At 33.5% G+C, this 21,274-nt stretch overlaps 1 non-coding gene across 1 annotated transcript; it reads right to left on the reverse strand.

Annotated features, from left to right (window-relative positions):
* Window positions 1-11,546: 11,546 nt before the first annotated feature.
* On the reverse strand, window positions 11,547-11,636 carry Trnal-gag (transfer RNA leucine (anticodon GAG)). The gene is given in 2 exon segments: window positions 11,547-11,582; window positions 11,600-11,636. It is a non-coding gene; the product is annotated as a tRNA-Leu (tRNA).
* Between the last annotated feature and the right edge of the window lie 9,638 nt (window positions 11,637-21,274).

Raw genomic sequence — 21,274 nt, forward strand, 5'->3', positions numbered from 1 at the left:
GCTCAGTAGCACCTCTTTGGATATTATGGGTACTCATCAGGTATCCTGATACCTGTAGATGTGTCATTTTTTCCACCTCAATGAGCTGTCTCACGAGTTCCCCGTACTCATCTAAAACTCTTGTAGACCTAGATTAAAACAACTTAATATAATTACTGCATTCTCATCCATGCATTTACTAAACAACAAGCATGAAATCATAAGAAGATTTATATATGAAATAAATCTTGAATTATCAGTTTTGTTATTTATTTAACATAATTATTATATCTCTGTAGGTTCTGACAAATGAAATTAAGGTTAAAACAAAAGTAAAAGAAGCATTTGACCAAAAACTATTATCTATTACCTTTTCTTTGTTGGTTCTGATACAACTGCATATGTAATATCATAGAAAATATTTACTGAATGTTGTTTATTATCATATTATATTTATTTCAAGGTTTGGAAAATACATTTTTAAATGCACTATTTTTGTCAAATTCGTCCGTACACAACTATTCAAGAAGTTTTCTTTAAAATCAACACTTTTTTATTAAGTTGGCCTAGTTTTGATATGTAATTTGTTGCAATAATTCAACTATCATCTCAATAAGCCATAGCCGTCATAGCACATATTGTGATAAGATTTCGTAGGCCTTTCATAAAGCGTTTAAATGTTGATTGTTTTGTTAGGAGATCGTAGATTGTTAAGTAGTTTACTACCAAATTATGTTTTTTATTAAACAAATAAAACGTCTGCAGTGACTTATTTGTTTCAAAGGGAGGCAACTGCACAAGAAGATCAATCATAACTTATCTCCCTAAAAAAGCAGCGGAGCGCCCCTCGTTTTCCGTATTCCGTTTATCGTTTTTTCAAATCAAGAACGGTAATTGGGAACAGGCCCTTTGTTTCAATTTTCAAATTTTGATTTTTGTAATATTAAAATTGAAACGAAATATGGATAAGGAAACACGTTTCGTGTTTTGTTTTGTAATTAGTAAAACGAAAAACGATATTAATAAGTCAATTTGTTCTTTGTTTTTTGTATTTGTTTCGGTTATAAGAAAATCGGAATATGAACTAATGTGCGTTTATTTTCGTGTTTCGTGTTGTCGAATGCAAAACGAAAAACGAAAAGACGGTATGTACACGGACCTATCACCGACGAGCAGATCTTAATTGATGAATTTAATCACGCATTATTTATTAAGAATTTTTCGAGTCATTCAAGCGGCCTTATTGTCTATGTAAAACAATCATTATTATCGAGGCGTATTCTCGACCTCGAAAATCCCCGTTTACACTCAGTTTGGCTAGAAGTTTAATTGCATAATTTCAATACTCTGGTTTGCTGCTTTACCGACCGCCTAATTCTGATGTTACTTATTGGAATGATTTTGAAATCATAATTGATAAAGCACTTTATTTAAACCAGAACGTCATTCTGCTCGGGGACATAAACGAAGACCAATTTAAACACAATGCTCGCCTCTTTCAATCAGTATCCCTGTATAATATGCACAACGTTATCTCTCAAGCGACAAGGGTCACCGCAAATACGGCTACACTTATTGATCCGATAATAAACTATCCCTCAAACCGTTAGTGATCACCATGCTACTGTCATTCATGTTACAATTTTTTTAATAAACAGCAAACCGATTCGACGAAACGTTTGGTTGTACAAATATGCCGATTTTGAGCGACTTAACAATCTTATTAAATGTACAAACTGGGAATTTATCCATGATTCTTATGTCAATGAAGCAATTGTTCTATTTACGAACAAACATATCGAACTGATGAAACTTTGTATACCAAATAAACTTGTTACAGTGGCCCTAATGTCGTTGAATGATTCGACCGGTGTTGTTCCACAATTCCTTGATATTTCTAACGCAAAATTATATAACCTGTCAATATTAGAATCAGAAATTATAGACGTTATAAAATGCTTAATAACCAATAAAGCCGTCGGTGGCGACCTTATAAGTCATATTGTCTTATAAAAACGTGTAATTCTATTGCTAAGCCATTGTGTATCCTCTTTAACAAATCACTTAACGAAAGTACTTATCCCGCTCAATGGAAAGAAGCGATACTAATGCCTCTATTTAAAAAGGGGAATTGAATAATCCATCCAACTACCGTCCTATCTCATTGTTAAGTTGCGTTGGCAAGCTGATGGAGAGGGTAGTTTATAAACATTTATATAACCATCTGCTTGTTAACAAACTGATATACTCCAACCAATCGGGCTTCCTAAAAGGTCACTCCACAGTCTCTCAATTAATCGACAATTTATCAAATAACGAAAGGTATTGATAAAAAGAAACTAGCATGCATGGTATTCTGTGATATTTCTAAAGCGTTTGACCGCGTGTGGCACACTAAACTTAAACAAAATTGGTTTGATGGAAATTTACTGAATTGGATCAAAAGTTATCTCGGGAGTCGCACTCTAAAAGTCGAGGTTGGTGCATCAATATCTCAAACGTTAGAGCTTAATGCCGGTGTCCCACAGAGATCTGTTCAAGGCCCACTATTTTTTCTTGTATATGTAAACCATATAGTCAAGCACCTTGAATGTACTGCCCGCCTTTTTGCTGATAACACTTCCCTCTCTTGTACTACCTCAAATATGTCTAACATTGAAATCGTTCTGAACCATGACTTACAAGTTATTAGTAACTGGGCAAAACAATGGCTTGTAGATTTAAATCCACATAAAACCGTGGCTATGTTATTTTCATCACACCATGCTGTTCCCCAACCGCATCTTTTATTTAACAATGTACCGGTCAATTTTGTAGAAAACCACAAACACCTCGGTCTTACACTTAGCTCAAACGGTAAATGACACGATCATATCATTAACATAGAAAAAATCGTCATCAAAAATACTTGGAATTATGCGAAAAGTTAAATACATGGTCTCTAGAAAAACATTAAATCAAATGTTTATTTCTCACCTTCGACCACTACTTGAGTATGCATGTGTCGTTTGGGATGGCTGTGAGCTTTATGAAAAAGAAATGTTAAACCAAATTCAAAATGAAGCGGCAAGAATAGTCACGGGTCTCACAAAATCTGTTTCTTTGTCTAACTTGTATTCAGAAATCAACTGGCATAGTTTAGCCGAACGTAGAAAGTATATCAAACTTATACACATGTACAAAATACACAATGGCTTATGTCCAGACTACTTACAAAATTTACTACCGGTAACTGTTTTTCAACAATCTGCTAGAAACCTGAGGAACGCAAATGATTATGTAATCGTTACTAGAAGAACGGTACTCACGTTCATTTATCCCGTCGGCTATCGATCTATGGAACAACTTACCTCGCGACATAAGATTATTAGATTCTCTATCAAGATTCAAAATTAAACTGAAACAATTAATTCACCCAAGTGTCGAAACTCCATTATATTTTCATGTTGGTGATAGAAAATCGTCCATTTTACATGCTCGACTAAGGAATAACTGTAGCGACTTGAAACTGCACTTGTACACCAATCACTTAGAACCTTCACCTGTATGTGTATGTGGAGAAGTCGAATCGGTGTATCATTTCTTTTTTAATTGTCCACGCTTTTCTTTACAACGTACAACTCCTTTTGAAAGCCTTCATGCAATTGAACAAATAAACTGCAATACAATGCTGTTTGGTAATAACATGTTAGATAATGACACCAACTGCTTCATATTTTTTTTATGACAAATGTACTTTTGACCATGTAATATAGAGCTTTACAAAATCACGCTATCGTCACGAACATGTAATGTTAATAATAAAACAGGGAAAGGCCAATAACAATGTTGTTAGAACTTTAGGTCCTACCATTTTTTCAACATAGTTGTATTCCTATATATATTTTGTATTGTTGTGCTTATTTTGGAAATAAAATATGTTTAAAGGTCAATTTCAAAGAAAATCCAAAGTCATTATATTTAACGCTTTTTACATTGTAATACAATTACCATCTGATGTCATCTGTCAAAATAATGATAATTCCGTATATGGTCGATTTCCATTTTTAACATTTAATTCTGGTAAATATTGACGAAACGGTGCTCAAATGCATAAACACAAACTTTTTCCATTTTTTCTAAAGTATCAAACGAATTTCGGCATATGCTTCTTTTTAAAGATTTGATGAAATTTCGATGAAAAGTTTCGTAGTGAATTTCAACTAAAGTACCGGGGTATCTCGCGAATTATTTGCCATTGACAATTCCTTTGAATAAAATAAAATTCAAACACGCTGTATCGTTATCGTTACACTCTTTTAGTTCGTTCATTATTGAACAATTACTTTCAGTTGCATACATTTGTATTGTACTGTATACTGATTGCACAACAAAAATCATCGTGTACAATTCATATTCTTTTGCAAAGACCAATAAACAACCTTATTTATATTAAGATATCATAACATGTACAATTCGTTTCTGTATTGAAACATTGGTTTTTATTTAAATTGTCCAAACTATTTATACTATTTGTCGTCTGTGTATGGTGTATGTTGGATGGTTGTCATTTTTTTTATAGAAATTATTTTGACAATACATATCGTTATTTTAAATGTTTTAAACAAGTCTCGTTTCCGAGATCATATACGGGAATTCACTGTGTGAGCTACTTCGATATGTTTACTAATCTATAAAAAAATCATTGTTTAAACAGACGGCACGTCCTTATCTACAGTTTGTGTGTCGTAATACACAGGATATTGGATGTTCAGGGCTTGATTGGGCAATAAAACAAAGACGCGGTCTGCGGTTTTCGGTAGAACGTTTGTACTGACCAACATAATATTTAATAGTGCAAGTGCTTATCTTACATCTAGGGATCAAAACACGGGTCGAAGCCACTGTGTGCTCTTTTGGGCCATAAAACAATCCCGATGGCTATTTTATGTAGCACGCTAGGTCAGAAACTAACAAGCTAGAGTAATAAATCACAGAGATTATGATCTGAGAACTGCATGGAGTCTGAAATGAAACAAAATGCCGACTAATCAAAATGTTCGCAGCCTTATGTTTCAATTTAAAATTCGACATGTAGACATATATGATGCAATAATTAAAATCAATTATGGTTTCGTCGTGGCTACAAACTGAGAAAAGCATAAACAACACGAAATTATCACTAATCCAGGTGCGGGAGCCTACAGCTAGGTGCGAGCACGGTTTCCTTTTATCATCGGCGTCTAAAAAAGACAACAAAACTGTCATGTGCATGGGTGTGAAATACATGTTGAAATTTGGAAAAGAAGACATATTCCGTTTATATCTGCTAACAATCCCGACTGTATATTTGACGATAAAATTTGTAAACGGCGCGCTAATATAAAACAATCAGAAGTGTGTTTCGGATTACAAATTGGTATTCTTATTGGGGAATTCAACACAACATTTATATCTGTAATATATTTGTAATAAATTAAATATTAATTTGTTAAAAAGCTTTTCGTGTCGAACAAATATTTTGATAATATAATGCATGAAAAGCACGATTTCCAGGAGGATTACACCCGGTTGCTATCATCAGTAACTTACCACGATTGAATCGTGGAGCAGTACACATAAGGATAAGTGTGGTATGTATAACAAAGCCATAACACTGAAATAAACTAATTAAATGATCGATTGATAGTTACATTGGGGTTACTCAGAGGCAATCAAATTACCGCTAATGATTATCACACGCGCATTTGTTTGCAAAAATTAGGATATTATGTTTTTCATTTTCGTCCATAAATAACGCTTCGGAAAAAAGTCCCGTTTTTTACCCACGAAAAATACAGCAGTGTGTTTTCTGTCTTCTGAAATTTGTATTGAACTTTACATTTGCACTATGCATAAGTGGAAAAGATTACGAACTAGACCAAACATGGGCGATGAACAGTTAGAGTGGGTGCAAATGATTTGACTTATTGTTATAAGTTAAATTATGTGTTACAATATTACGATTTCTTTCACTTGCATTTATTTACAAAGAAAGAAGAGATGATGACAAATCTTAAAACGAACACTTTAAGGCTTTGTCCAGCCATTTTGGTAAAAGAAGTCTAATTGGGATTTTGTAAATCGATTTTTACATCGATAAAATGGCGTGTACTGTACATATACGGTCTAATTTCATGAAGTTCATCTTCATTATGATCAGATTCGTCAGAAAAGTCCATAATTTAACATAACAGTATTGAAGTAATAGCAATACAGTTGATCGTCTCGGCATAAATAACGCTGTTAAAATATACCTCTGACGTCACAGCAAGCAACCCATATGAAAGACGTCGGACCTCGGACATATCCGATACAATTTGTAGAGGTCCGATACTATTTCCAAAACTGTTTGACCTCGTGGCAGACAAAAAACCCATGTAAAACTATGCTTAAAAATGAACACGAAACTAGGAATATGCAACAAAATTCGGACTGGTTTAAATTTATTTTACTTCGATTTATTATTTAACTTTAAAATAAAACGGATTTGATTTTGTGCTGTTGACGTAACAAACTCCAAGCGCGATTTTAAAAATTACAGATCCCGCTTATAAAATTTGTTGCAAGTAAACTCAAGATATAACGCGAAACTAACTACGAACGTAACGTCAATCAATTTTTTCTGATATGGCTGGAAAGTGAGCAGCATATAAAAATTAAAAAAAAGTAAAAAAAAAAAGGGTATACAAGGCGAAAAATACCTGTTTCCACATAGACATCGCCTTCTTGATCGTCATTATAAGAGTACTAGTGTTTTATATTGCTGTTTAAATAAACTTGTTATGTATACATAATCAAAAAGCGTTATTCGCTCTAAACTGTAAGTTTAACACTATGTTTTCATACAACATGTTTTAATTAAGTTTTTATTGTATTGTATCTTGAACGGATAAATATTGTGAACGTCATTTTTTAGAGGTCACACTGACCTTGATCTTTGACCTAGTGACCCAAAATGGGTGTGGCGTGTAGAACTCATCAAGGTGCATCTATATATGAAGTTTTAAAGTTGTAGGTGGAAGCACTTTGATTTTAGAGGCAATGTTAAGGTTTAAGCACGACGACGGCGGACAGCGGACGACGAGCAGGCTATGATAATAGCTCGGGTTTTCTCCGAAAATAGCCTGGCTAAAAATTAACTCTATAAATGTTATTTTCTGCAGTTTGGTTAAAGAAGAACGAGGTCCGGTAAAATCTGATGAGGTCCGATAAATTTTATAAGTAATCGGACCTCATGTCCGGTAAGACTTTTTTGTCTTTCGTATGGGTTGAGCAAGGGAGGTAAGTCAGTCCAACATTGAGAAAAAGGTGCGTTATTGGAAGATTTACCTGGTGATTTATGGCATAAGGCGTAACGCTATATTTTTGCAAATAGTTTAAGTCCGCATCTCAAACAATAATCTTTAATATTATAAGGTTTCCATAAGTGTTAACATTGACCTTTAAACGAAATGATAATAGTGCAAGTGCATATCTTACATAAATAAAATAAATATTTACGCAAACATAATGATAAATGCAGAATGTTGTTAACATTTTGTGACGTCATTAAACATTGCAACGTCATTTCAGCAAAATAACAAAACGCGATTGGTCAATTAACGAATAACAAGCCAATCAAAACGCTTAAAAAGTATATTACACATGTATAATATAAAAATATATGTAATGGTTATATTACATGGGAAACAGGGTATGACATGTGATAAAATTCCAAATATTTATTTAACTTAAGTTTATGTATTTATGTTATACTCAGCAGGTAAAATCCATGCCAAGCTTTAGAGTTGTTGCTGCCATTGAACTTAGTTTAAACCTATTTATTTTAGCTCGATTGCATCGAAAGCCTTAGGCTTATATAAACGCTCTCGAGTCCGTTTCCTGGGCCTAAAACCAGTACTTGGTGTCTTTGGGGGAAATCTAAAGAACGCTCCCACGGTGGGGATCGAACCCGTGACCTCCCGGTCGCTAGGCGGACACCATATCCATTACACCACGGCGACCCACTGAACCTGGAACAACACACAGTGGGTATGCATATTCGTTCACCCACGATCCGAACAACGTGGATATAAACAAGAACTGGTTATCTGGCGGCTTAACAAACTTAACAGCAACTAAAACTCCGACAATTGTTCTTCTTGACAACAATGGGGAATTTCACTCATTTGGATACGATGCGGAAGCACACTTTGTGTCACTAGCGCATAGAAATAAACACAGAGGCTTGAAATTGTTCATGCGTTTTAAAATGGTACTGCATGATTACAAGGTACGATTAATCGAACAAAAAAGTAGATAAATACCCCAAGAATAATTTAATTTATCACAGTAATTAACATACGTATACTTTGTCAAAAACTGCATTTCGAAATTCAAATCTAGTTGTATATGGACGATTTCATACTGTGTTATATCGTTATATCTAGTGTAGCTTAGTTTCAAAAGAGACTTGTTAACATATTTTCCCTTCGTCGTTTCAACCTTTCTTTATTTGACAACTTCATAAAAAGCATATACTGTAAAAGGAACATCGATTTACTGCACAAATGATTGATGACTTTTCTTGCTAAATTCACCCTTTTCAATTAACAACTTTTAAAAAGACAAGCATCTTTTTGCAAAAGCATCGCATTATTAGTCTCTTTATAAGAAAAACAATCAATGTACTAGTGACGATTTTAATAATCATGTTAAATGAATTACTTGTCCAAAATTAAACCCGACTGAGTCCAACTCAATTGAATGTATAATAATTATAGAGGAAGCCTCAACAAGCCTTTACAAAAATTGTCCAATAATAAAAAGCCCTGGAAGTTCTGGCTTCAATGCAGATTTTTGTAAAATTTTCTTGAAAACAAATGGGTATTTTTGTAGTCAGGTCCTTAAATGATGCTTTTAATTGTAACAGTTTATCAATAACACAAACTCAATGTATCATAACCTGTATTCCAAAGGGTGACAAGATAATTATTGATGCCAAGCATCAAAGGGCGTCGGGAATTTCAGTGTAAAAGGCACTCAATGAAGTAACATGGAACGATTTTTTTTTCTACTGTAAATATTAATATATTGGCCGATTATTTTAAACAAAATAGAAAAAGATACTTGTATAACCATTATCTATAATTTTGTGTTATAACCCCCAAATAACCATTATTTATGATGTTATAATACATACCTTGCTATATATAGTAACAAATTTGTACAGTTGTTCATGCCATTATCACCATTGCGGGGTCATTACATTATAAATATTCGGCCCTAGGGCCGATTATTTATATTCGGCCCACAGAATGTGTGCGCGTGACGTTCAACTGGAAAAAAATGGCGTCCACATCCAGTCTTAGCCATAAAAAAGTAAAACATCTAGGTTATTGTTCTACTCACCGAAGTTGTGTAATAACCATGTTTATTTTCGTAAAGTTTAATTTGCCTTCATGACGAGTTAAAATTCTTAACATATTTCTTCATCGCAATCCATCTCTTCCATTTTAAAGCACTGGATGTAAGCACTAAAGCAGGCAATTCTTTGGGGATAGACATTCTTTGATCGACTGACAAAGGAACGACTTATTCATCAAAGAAATTACCGTTTTAATTCAACATCGAATTCATTCGAACAGTTAAAGAACAATTCACTTACACTTTTCTTAAATTTAATTCATCAATTATTCAACAAAACATCGCTTTATTCGACATTTTAACGAAATCGAAAATGCAGTCTCACCAGTTTCATTCCAGTTTTATATCATAACACTGTTATTCACATTCATAATATTATAATAATCCATCGTAAACACACACACTAATCGTTTAATGCTTAAAAAATATTTAACTGTTAAATAAAAACACGCCAAGTCCGATTTGTTGTTGTCCTTAAATCCAAAGCGTCAAGCTAGTTTCGTCATTTAAATAACGTCACATGAGATACGTCATAAATTGCGTAATCAATTCAAAGAAAGTACGGAAAGCTGGTTCATCATAAATTTTAGTGAAGGACCAACATAGTATGATTTTAACTCAAAACCTTGGCCCATCTATAATTTATTATAAAAGTAAGATATATATTATAGACGTTAATACACGGCTGAGCCGGGCCGGGCAATGATAATCGGCCGCAGGTCGCAAACGGCCCTCGGGCCGTTATGCTCCCTGTGGGCCGATTATCACTGCCCGGCCCGGCACAGCCATGTATTATCCTCTTAGTGTTATAACCCCCAAATAACCATTATCTATGATTTTGTGTTGTAACCACCAAATATTTTATAGTTCATTTTATTTACGTTGGTTTCCTTTTTTATACTGGCATCCGTGTGCAGTTTTCATTAATGGAACAGAACTGTGTAGGTTTTAAAAAATCTGCTTCATCTTGAAAGAGTAATTTCATATTTTTCTCAACTTCAAGGGGAGATGATTCTGAACTTATTCTTACGTTGCTCATTTACGATAGGGGTTGAGTACTCATTGATATGAAAACACTGTAAAAATTTGAAAAAAAAAGAATGACAACTGTAAATTGAATAAAGAATCTGCATTTCACAATACTTTGAAATTCAGTAAAAGATCATAATAGATTCATTGCTCCGAAATTCATCATTTTCAATAAGGTTCGAGAAATACTGATATAAAAACACTTTACACGTTTGGAAAGATGCAGACGAAAGTTGTGAAACCTTTTAAACAAGTGGAAATTGTTTATTTTGTCAAATTTAATAGAAAAAATTCTGGACTTATTGTCCCGATGTCCTCATTTTTAATGAGGTAAAAATGCTCATTGATATGAAGACACTGTAAGTTTGGAAAGAATCTGATGAAAAATGTTGACAAAATCACCTAACCAAGCAGTTTTTCACTTTTTTTTTTTAAGTTCAAAGAGACATCATTCTGGACTTATGGTCCGATATTGCTCATATAGAGAGTTTGGGTTGGGTCCTCATTGATAAAAAACCTGTGCAAGTTTAGGAACAATCGGATGAAAATTTTGGACTTCGAACAACGATTTCAAAATTTCTCAAATTCTAAGGAAGATAACTATGGACGTAATGGTCGGATAATGCTTAAGGGCCCATACCACCTGGATAGTAATACGTGTCGCGCTTTGCGCTCTATATGTGGTTCTTAAAAAAAACTCCGAGGAGTGCTTGACTCTAGGGAAACGGGTTGCTGAGACGCAGCTCCTCCTTGATAAGCGGCTGCTTCCTTTATCGCAACTCATTGTTACAATCAATAATACGTGTCGCGCTTTGCGCTCTATATGTGGTAGGGATAGTACTTAGGGCCTATGATAGACAACCATAAAAATACATGGATAATAGATGTGTTGTTTGCATTTATATGTTAATATAAAAATACGTGTTTTTTATTAGATATTTAAGTGATGTAAGAAAATTTAATGAACGTTGTCACCACGCGGCATCCATTAATTTTTATAAAAATGTCCAAATGTAGTAAAATGGATTTTAACATGTCTACATAAAATAAAGCTTTATTATATTTATTAACCTGACTGAAAAATATTGTCAGCCGCCGAACTGTTGCGTTCGTGTCGGAACCCGGGATTAAACCGGGGGCCTTTAGATGATTGTTGCGTTAACAACCTCAGTCTAACGCTCTCCCAACTGAGCTATTCCGGCTGACATCATTTATGTACTGCTATTTGGTGAAGTTGTGTATAGCGATCGTTATTATATGTCTATTAATAAACTAATACATTGTACGTTTTCGTACCACTACGCCTTCCAATAAACTTGCTTGCGCGATAGGTCGTCAAATATCGTACTACATTGATTCTCCACTAAATAAGCAAATTAGAAAAAACACAAAATAAATATATTTTGATTATGTTTTGTTTTAATACAAAACCAGAAGAAAGTTTCGCGTATTTGCCCAGTCCCTGTGATCTTTCCCCTGTGATCAGTTGTGGATCAGTTATTAATTAAAACAATTAGCTTTGCATTATTGGCGATAAATGTTGTAATAACTGTAATAGGCACAAATGCAGTACTTATTTACACTAATTTACACAAAAAATCACCACTAAGCATGATATTTTTAAAACAAAAATATATACATTGATCCGTAAAATAACTTCTTCTCCCATAAGCGAAAAAAATGCATTACATACTAGTCGCCGCTCTCCAGAGCGACGCCAATAAATCTAAGCTTTATTTTACAAAATTTGCGCCCTATTACTCTTTTAACAATTGCTTAAAAAATTGCCTCTGGAATAGTAGCAAATAGAGTGAAATTATTTATGGACAAGTTAATTCATAACGACAAGACGGAATTCATGAAAAGGAGATACATAGGGGAAAATACAAGGTTAATTTATGACATTATACACCTTATTATAGAAAATGAGAGTCCGGGTTTACTTCTCCTAATAGACTTTGAAAAGGCATTCGATTCATTTTCGTGGTTCTTTGTACAAAATACACCTATTGAAATAGAGATCCCTAGGTCAATGGTCAAGGTCTCTGCCGCAATAAGTGTGATAATTGTTTCCGATCAATAACTCCTCAATGAATTTACCGATTAGCTTGAAAGTTCACATGTGCATTGATATTTGACAGTTTATAACCCCTTTTGAAATTGGGTCCACTTGGTCAAATTTCAAGGTCACTGTCACAATAAGTATGAAAATCGTTTCCGATCAATAACTCGTCAACGAATTTGACCGATTGGTTTGATACTTCATATGTGCATTTGCCTTGGACAACAGTAGTTGACCCTTTTGAAACTGGGGTCACTTGTTCAAAGCACTGTTTGGGGGGCATATGTCTCCGACCGCAGAACTTTATTATCCTTTGCGCTGAATTTGTGTAACATGTATTGAGAGTAAACAATAATATAAAGGGTATTACAATACCTATATTTGAACAAAAATTGTCCAAGTTTGCGGACGGTACTTCTATTGTATTAGAATGTACTGAATAATCTTTAAATAAAACACTTACTGTCAACGAGATTTTCAAATATTTCAGGTCATAATATTAACGAATGTTGTAAATGGCAAAAACAAATATAGTTCGTATGCCATAAAAACACAATGGAACTTTAACTGGATGCAACACAGCTTTAAACTAGTTGGAATAAATTTCCATGTTGACCTGTCAAAATAATTACAATGAAACAAATGTTTAAATATAAAGTATCCTAAAAAAATGGAAAAGAAGATTTCTTACAACAATCGGAATTCAATTACCCACCGATACCATTTTGAATTTTATAAAATCTTCAATTCTGGCTTTAATTTGGGACAACTTAGAAACATAAAGTATACAACAATAATAATAGAATATAGTGAAGGAGGTTTAAAAATGACGCATTATGATGCATTTATTCGAGAATTGAAACTACCTGGTTACAAATAATTCAATCCTTTAGTGGAAATTGGATAGATATCGCACACCTGTATTTTGATATTATAAACTATTTGATTGCAGTTATAATTACGGTTTAAATATATCTAACAGAATTTCAAACCCTGTTTGGGTAGAATTTTTAAAAGACTTCATACCTTGTTGTAGTGAAATCGAAGTGAAGGCAGAATAATTATTGTATTTTCCACTTTTTATAATCCAAATTTATTGAAAGGAAGTATAATTTTTTCTTTAAATCATGGTTTGATGCTGGAATTCACTGTTTCTATGTGATATATTCCAAATCAACTTTTATTTCTATCGATTGGTTTAATGAAAAGAACAATTAATGTTTCATTAATTATATAGGGATTACAAGAACAATAGATACATTTGTGGAAAAATAATAAATACCTTGTCCTATCCAACAAATAATAACACCTTTTTTGCCACCATTATTGCAACTAATACTGAAAAATGAATCTGGTGCAAAAAAAGACTATACACTATTGTAAATAAAAACACTGAACTAACTTCGGTTAGAACTAAATGGAATATAAAACGCAATGCCATAATTAATGAAAATGAATGGAACTGCATTTTTGAACTACCCTTTTTAATAACAAATGATGTACAGATATAGTGTTGCCAATACAAAGTAATTCACAGGATACTAGGAAAATATTGTCTTTTAAACAAAATGAAAATAGCTGATGATCCATTATGTTCGTTGTGCAAGCAATGTGAGGACAATTTAGAACTGTCATTCTGGGAATGTAAGGTATCAAAAACATTAATTGATGAGATATTACCATGACAGTCCTATCCTTTCATGAATAAGAAATAAAACCTTTCTTGTGTATTTAAAAAACCCAGCTAGAGCGTTAAATAATGTTACTTTGTTTATTAAGGTATACGTATACAATTGTAAAATGGACATCTTCATCCCAAGCTATACAGGAGACAAAAAATACATAAAGCATGAATATGAAAATGTAAGAAAAGTATTACTTTCAAGCGTTATTCAGCATCTTTTGACAGTGAATGGAAACTGTCAAATGCCATGATATATCAAAACATAGTATTTAAATTTAATGATTATTGTAGTTCTTTACAACTGTGTACAAATACTATTTTACTTCAACTAATGTGTAATCATAAAAGAAATTAAATGTAGTACCTATATGACATAAATCAAAATTACATGTATCTATTATTGTGTTTCTATGCATTTTTTCATCTGAATGTCTAGATACTATTCGCTTATTACAATGTATACATACTTTAAATGTTATATGATGTATATGACATCCTGTCGTTTAAAAATGAAGCCTTTTTCTGTTTGAACAAAGTGTGTAAACTTTAAATGTCTGTTGACAAAAAAGTTGTTTTTTCCTTGTTGTTATTTTAATGTAGTCTCAAATATGTCTGAAACTGAAACTGAAACTGAAACTTGCTCATTTGATGAAACGCCTATTTATATAATTATATTCAATGGCGTTGTACAAAACATAAGTATGTACATAAAATTGATAAAAAATAAGAGGTATTGATAATATTATGCAGCATTAATTAAAGGATTAATGCTCTTTAAATTTGTGATATAAATAAGAATGTTGTAAGAAACTTAAGCAATAAAACAATACCGGCTACACTATTAAAACACAGTAAAAGTAAAATATTATGTAATAAATTGACATAACTAGAGTTAAGACAATAATTATAATAATAATATGAGCAAATATTTGGCAACATAAAGACACTGTTTTTCATTTACTAAAAGGATACGTAAAAGGATATTTCTGCAGTCTGGCTGTCGGATCCCACAGCTACCGGTCACCTGTCATACTTAAGGACACTTCTTTTGAGTTTTAACCTTATTTGAACTATCGTGACTACAAGTCACACATTGACTGACCAAGTGTGACTACAAGACACAACTTGAAGGTTTAAATTACAGTGTGACTATAAGACACAACTAGAAGGCCTAAGCATGACTAAAAGACAGCTGGTTGATGTAATTCAATCACTGAGCAAAGAAGCCCTAATGATTCTTGGTTACCAGTCACTTGTACAATAAATATCCTTTTCGAGCAAAGAAGCCCGCACAATTCTTTAATTGCTTGGTCCTATGAGTCCTAGTGACAAATAAGCCCGTACAACTGAGTCTCGATTATTTTTTTAAATCACAGGTTTTCAAATTAAACTAGGTTGTAAAAGTCTCTGAAGAGAAATGTTTTCAAATTCCTTTTGAAAATGTTTATTGATGCGGAAGTCCTGATGCTTGATGGAAGGTCATTCCACAGTTCCGGACCAACAACTCCGAAACTCCTGTCCATGAAAGTTTTTCTCTTTGTGCGTTTCACATCATAACATCCGTCAAACGAGACGGTAGATCGTAGGTTACGTGCTGGTACTTTTTCTTTTAAAAGTTCTGTAAGGTGTTTTGGCGCGTTACCAACAGAACAATTATACATGAAGTTCAGTAATTTGAATGTTATCCTAGCCTTTACTGGTAGCCAGTGTAGTTCATACAAGGCATCTTTTGAACTGTCATGTTTCTGTCGGCCGAGTACCAATTTGGAACACATGTTTCGGATACGTTGCATTTTGTTTATTTCGCATTGAGCTGTTCCATACAAGATGATATTACAATAATCTAGATGGGATATTACCAAAGACAAAACGAGTATTTCTGTTGCTTCTTTTGTTAAGTATTTCCTTATTTTTTTTTATTTTAAGGTAGTTGTACATGGCTGTACGGCACTTAAATTTGATGTGTTCTTTAAAATTTAGTGTTTCGTCTAAATATGCACCCAAATACCGTATGCATTTTTCTGCTTTAACAGTGTCACCAGCAATATCTATTTCTTTAGATTGACATTTATTTAATTGGGGTCTACTACCGAACATGATGAATTCCGTTTTTGATGCGTTCATTTTCAGTTTATTCTCGTTCATCCAGTTGTTAATAACGAGTGCACAACTTTCAAGTTCTTGAATGGCAGTTCTTTCAACAGAAGAAGATGTAGGTTTGAATCGCTTGTTTGCGGTGTGGTCGTCTGCAAAACCGTAGACTGTGATGGAGGGAGGAACGACATCAAACAGTGTTCCAGCGGACGTCAGGTAGAGCCATGGACCAAGACAACTACCCTGGGGGACACTACACTCCAAAGAACGTGCCGCCGATAAAGCTGAATGAACACTTATGCGACAGCTTCTTGGACGAAGGTACGAGTCTATCCAGTTTAGTGCCGTGCCACATGCACCGTATTGTTTTTGCAACACGTCTAGTAGAATGTCATGATCGACTGTATCGAAGGCAGCACTCAAATCAATGGCGATAAGTGTTGTAACCTCTTGTTCTTCCATACCTTCGAGTATATCATTGACTAGTCTCAGTAAAGCAGATTCACAAGAATGGAATTGTCTGTAGGCTGACTGATTTTTTGGAAGAGAAAAACTCCTTGACTCAGAGAGAGATTAACCAATTTTGTCACGAACGGTAGTAACTCGTTTAAAAATGATTTAAGTACTCTTGTTGGCAATGCATCTAGTTCGCATGATTTTGTTGGAAGATGATTGATGATCTTTTTCACTTCATCTTGGGTTAGCTCCTCGAACATACCGAAACATGGCACTTCCTTGTGATCGGTTGTGAATTTTTCGAAACTTGCAAGGGAATCTCGAATTTCGTTAATTTTATCCAGGAAGTGACCGGCAAAATTTTCAGCTATCGCGGTGTCGCTTTCACCTTCAGGCATAGGGTTATCAGTATTTTTTCCTGTTAATTCTGATACAAACTTGTAGAGTTTTTTAGAATCTCCATGAAAATCAATTACTTTTTGACTAAGCGATTGTTGCTTCTCTGCATTCAACTCGAAAGTGTATTTATTTCTGGCATTTTTGAAAAGTTCATATTGTTCTGGTTGTTTGTATTTTCTCCACATGCGTTCCAGTTGGCGTGTTTTACGTTTTAGTTCAAGAATGTTTTCATTAAACCATGGTTTTGGTGCACGACAGATTTTGTTTTTCTCAATGTATGGAGCGTGTGTATCAAGAATTCTACAGATTTAATCTTCAAATTGCTCTACAAAAGTGTCTACTTTGTCTGCTGTACTTGACATTTCATTGAGGTCGTTAGTAAATGCTGAGTGGTCTATGTTTTAAAAATTTCGAAATTTTATTGTTTGACTCTTGATATTTTCTTTTTGTAATTTGGTAACGACTTTAACTACACAATGGTCCGAAATGAAAGGGCCTGGTTCACACAAATTGATTTCAATACCATTTGTAGCCTCAGAGATTACTAGGTCGAGTGTATTTCCCTCTGTGTGTGTGCTGAAATTAACATGTTGTTCCAAACCCATTGCTACAAGAGAATTCTTAAATTCAGTCACAACACTGTTAGTTTTGTTGACATGCAAGTTGAAATCTCCAAGAATCATAAGATTTGAATAGTTGGGAACAATGTCCTCCATGAATTCGAAAAATTCTGTTAAAAATTGATGTTCAGTCCCTAATGATTGTGGTCTGTAAACGCCAATTACATTAATTGTAATGTTTTTGAGAATCAGTTGCCATATACCATGTTCAAATGTCCGGGTATTACTACTTGACACTTTTCGTACAGTAACCCCAGTCCGACAAGTTAAAGCCACTCCGCCGCCTGTTCTATTTGAACGATTTACAGTACTCATTGTATAACCATTTTGATTTAAGTCTGAGGTATCTATTTGGTGTTGCTTTTCATCTGAGAACCAGGTTTCTGTAATACGGCAAAGTCGATTTTTTCTTCTCTCAGATATTGACCAATCAAAACATCTTTGTTTCTAACAACAGAATGACAGTTCAGTGAAAGGCAAGATATTTTTTCGTTTAGACCATTTAGTGTATTGCATTTCTTGGGGTATGAGAGGTTGTTTAAGTTTGCATCTGAACTGTTTTGTGTGCTGTGTCTTTTCAAAGATGTTACAGTTGGAATTTGTGATGGTAAACTTTGTAGATTATTTAAATTTACGCCACTATTTGTGTCCCATACACGTAACTCTTGATCTCAACCGCCTCGGGTACCTCTATATTTCAAAAGATTGTATTGCTTTAAAATGGTTAACGTTCCTTTGTTTGGTATTGTATGATTTCTCGACACTGCAGATAAACCCAATAATTGGTCCCTATTATATCTAATCAGACACATTGTGATTGCAAGTATGTTAATCCGTTTAGAAAGTGATCACCACAGGTAAAATATTAATCCGTTGAGAAAGTGTTCACCACAGGAAAAATATTCATCCGTTGATAAAATATTCCCAAAATATAAACACAGATCAAATAGTTTCTACTGTTATTCTACTTTTAGCATATCTTTTTTTAAAGATAAATTAAGTATTGCATCCGTCAAACATTAATGAATATCACTGACAAAAATCACATTTTCCTGTCACTGGTATTCTCAAAATAATCCGAAATATGAGAGCACAAATTTTGGCAGCCTACACTTTGGCGCCCACTTGACTTTATATGTCCACACTTATTCATATAATACATACATGAAATGCATATTTGTTTGTAAGATTAGTTTAATTAAAAAAACATGTACCAAAATATTATCCATAAGCTTTATTTTGTATTATGATTAAGTCTTTCTTTCTTCTATGGTAAAGGTATGGATTCTTTCCACCTTTATATGCCAATTTCTTTGAATGGCAATGTCTATCATTATGTAGACAACGCGCAGGACTTCAGATGTGTTGCATATGTATTTGTATACGTATTTGTTTGCAGTCATGTAGTAAATGTGTTGGAAAAACAAAACAAAAACTTAACACTGTTTTAAATACTTCAATAAATACTGTAGTTTAATAAACATATAATTAAATTAACATATGTTACAGAAGCATGGTACTGACTTGAAAACTAACTAATACATTGTTTTAGTTTCATATAAATACTTCCAAGTAGACCAATCACACTTGTGTGTTACTTTTTTTTAAATTGTATTGTGTAAAAATCTATTTATTTATCACTTCTATAAAAATAAGAATTATAAGGGTCGAATCTATTGCATGTTAAATAATAATTGTATTTGTGTTTGTGCTTCAGTAAAAAATGTTCAAGCAAATTATAAGTGTCCGTTTAATAACATACACTGTAAAGAGTTTAATGATTCCGTTCAAAAAACAATAACAGCAGATTATATTTGATTTTAACACAATGTAAATTTTAATGAACAATATTGTCTATATAAAAATAATTTTAAAAACAATAAAAATAATTTAATTTTAAAAATAGTAATATAAACACATTAATAATAATAATAATAATAATAATAATAATAATAATAATAATAATTATTATTATATTTCAAACAAATAATAATACAAAACAATAAATAATTATATCAAGAGCACCGCATAACGGGTGCCACGCTCGGCTGCGAAAGCTTGTCAGACTTTCTTTTTAGAGGTCACAGTGACCTTGACCTTTGACCTAGTGACCCAACAAGAGATGTGTTTGTCAGAAATACAATGCCCCCTACTACGCCGCATTGAAATACAATTTCTATTTATCATTTGGCAGGTATAGAAATCATCTCCCTTTAAAGGTTATTACTTCCCTTGAATTTTGTCCAATCCAACCGGGGGGGGGGTCTCACAGTCAATTATGACCATGTCAAACATCACTGACAACCACGCAACCAAGGCCTGTGGTTTAATAGTGGTCATAGACAGAGTTTTTTTTCATAAAATTTATTCAAACGTAACTTAGGGTGTAAAGTGCCCCCAGTACCCGCTTAAGATAAATAAATAGACAATAGCAAAATAAAGGTGACTTAGTATGCTAGGTAATATTAACACAGTTATAAGAAACACAATAATATTTTTCAATTGATATCAGTCTTTTTACGTCTGCACGCTTAATTTATATCACAGTCTTTGTTCACGTCTGCACGTATAAATATGTATATGATGTTATTGAAAAACAGAGAGAATTGTAAGTTTAAAGTTGTAAACAAATAAAAGTCACCTTCCTAAATTAAAGCGGGTCTGAATTAGTATGCTGTATTGAGTTTGTTTGTTTCCATGTATAACAAGAGTATTGTTACCACAGTTCCTTAATAATAATAAAACATGACAAAAGAAACATATAAGGTTGTATATTTAAATGAAAAAAAAAAATAAAATAAAATGAGGTTCCCAGCGAACCACCTCAGGTCATGCACGGGCACGTCCCGCGATGGTCCGCCAGGAACATGATATAAAAATCCACAGCTGCCCTGGATGATGGATCCTTCGGTACCACTACTTACCCGCCTCAACCCCATCATCCAGTTAAGTCTGAACAAGTGTGAAAAAGCATGTATGATATTAAATATGTTTTTTTTAAATGAAACTCAATACGCAAGAAAGGTAACAACAATGTTCCTATGACCTACATGAGTGGAAATGAGGCAATGGTATGGCGTATATACAAAGTGATGAAACACGAGTGATAATGCATTTCAATGAATGAAATGAGATGAGCCCAAGGCCGGGTTACACAGTATATGAAATTATGATTGAAATGATTCATAGGAACATTGATGATTACAGTTATGAAACATATATAAAGGCATCAATACAAAAACTCATCACACAAATGACACAAAACACTAAACACTCTGTTGCTTTCTCTCTCTCTCTCTCTGACCCAGAATGACAACTCGAGCACCGGCTCTCCAAATCCTCGCTGCTGTCATCCTGAAATCAAAGAGAAAAAGCAAACAATAGAAAACAAGTACATTTTTATAAAAAAAAAGTAATGTTTGTATTCTAGTTCTTTATGATAACATATTTTTTCATTGGTTGTGTGGCATAACCCTCCCCAATATAAATAAAAGGAATCATTTGGTAAACGGTGAAAATCTAATG

The sequence above is a fragment of the Dreissena polymorpha genome, chromosome 14 (assembly GCF_020536995.1).
Source record: "Dreissena polymorpha isolate Duluth1 chromosome 14, UMN_Dpol_1.0, whole genome shotgun sequence".
NCBI classification, from domain to species: domain Eukaryota; kingdom Metazoa; phylum Mollusca; class Bivalvia; order Myida; family Dreissenidae; genus Dreissena; species Dreissena polymorpha.